The sequence below is a fragment of the Cebus imitator genome, unplaced genomic scaffold (assembly GCF_001604975.1).
Source record: "Cebus imitator isolate Cc_AM_T3 unplaced genomic scaffold, Cebus_imitator-1.0 Scaffold234, whole genome shotgun sequence".
Classification (NCBI taxonomy): domain Eukaryota; kingdom Metazoa; phylum Chordata; class Mammalia; order Primates; family Cebidae; genus Cebus; species Cebus imitator.
In genome coordinates, this window is record NW_016107549.1 from 832,000 (window position 1) to 833,694 (window position 1,695).

At 48.3% G+C, this 1,695-nt stretch overlaps 1 pseudogene; it reads left to right on the forward strand.

Moving 5' to 3' along the window:
• LOC108282010 overlaps positions 1-1,645 on the forward strand; it is a 31,919-nt pseudogene extending 30,274 nt beyond the window's left edge.
• Positions 1,646-1,695: the final 50 nt, after the last annotated feature.

Genomic DNA, 1,695 nt, shown 5'->3' on the forward strand with positions numbered 1-1,695 from the left:
AAAAAAAAAAAAAAAAACATGAGTTTAAAAAGAGCAGTTTAATGGCAGCACATTTGCACTGTTATGCAACTGCCACACATTAAAAAAAAAAAACCAACAAAAAACCAACAACACAAAATTAGACAAAGTCTCCCTGTGGTGCGCAGGCTGATCTCGAATTCCTGGGCTCCAGTGGTCCTCCTGCCTTGGCCTCCTGAAACTAAATAGGGGTGGTTAGCCACCTGTGATCCCAAGTGATCACCTGGGAGTCTCGAGCCCCCAAGTGATCACAGGTGGCTAACCACCTCTGTTTTAGAACATTTTCATCACCCCCAAAGGAAACCTGTTGTCCGCAAACTTGTGTTGAAGGCAGTAGCCAGAACCCCTGTCGTGGGGGGCTGGGAGGTGCTCTATGTGTGGTGTTGGGGGTCGTCTTTTGCTCTGCCCTCTTGTTATTCTATTTCGCTTTCCTCCCTTCCCATGTAGGTCTGAGCTGGGTAAACAATGAACTCGCTCATTGATTGGTTCATGGATGATCATTTCTTTTGTGTCAGGCGTTGGAGCAGATGGCAAGGTTACCCGGATGGAATCACTTGCCCTTGCACTCAAGGTAGCTTCACTTGACAGGAAAGACAGACGAAATAGCATGTGGTATAGGCCAGGCATGGTGGCCCATGCCTAGAATCCCAGTGCTTTGGGAGCCTGAGGTTGGAAGACTGCTGAAAACCAGAAATTTGAGACCAGCCTGGGTAATATAGCAAGACCCCTGTCTCCACAAAAAAATTAAAAAATAAAAATTAGCTGGGTCTGGTGGTTCGTGCCTGTAGTCCCAGCCACTCTGGGGGCTGAGGTAGGAGGATCCCTTGAGCCCAGGAGGTTGGAGCTGCAGTAAGCTATGATCATGCCACTGCACTCCAGCCTAGGCAACAGAACAAGATCTGTTTCAAAAAGAAAAACGTGATATATATTACAGGCCAGCAAAGTATTGCCTGAGGGCCAAATCTGGCTTCATGTGTTTCCTTGTAAATAAGGTTTTATTGGCACAGAACTGTCAGAGGTGTCTGAACCAGAGCAACTCCATGTTGAATAGGGGCTGTGTAAAATAAGGCTGACACCTTCTGGGCTGCATTCCCAGGAGGTTAGGGCATTCTCCGTCACAGGGTGAGATAAGAAGTCGGCACAAATACAGGTCATAACGACCTTGATGATAACACAAGTTGCGGTAAAGAAGCCGGCTAAGGGTTCGATGAAGTCCTCGGAGGCCGGGCTTGTGGGGGCACCTGTAGTGAGGGTTCTGGATCCCGCCGTGAGATGAGGAACCTGGGGCCACGAGAGGTGAAGTGATGAGCTATCCAAGTCGCGCAGCTAATTAAGCACGGAGCTGGGATTAGCACGCAGGAATCTTCGGAAGCAAACCCCTAGTGACTTCTTAAGGCAAATCGCCTGACGACCACTTGTGGTGAAATTGAATTCTGGACTGGATTATCACGCGGTCCTGGCTTGCCTGGATGGCTGCATGAGCATAGCCCTGGAGCAGACAGAAGAAGAAGTAAGTGGACAACTGAAGAATAAGTATGGGGACGCATTTTTCCGAGGAAACAATGTGTTGTACGTCAGTGCACAGAAGAGAAGGATGTGAAGACACCAAGAGAGCAACACTTTTCATAGTTGGATGTGTGTGTTTGTGTGTGTGTGTGTGTGTGTGTGTGTGTGTGT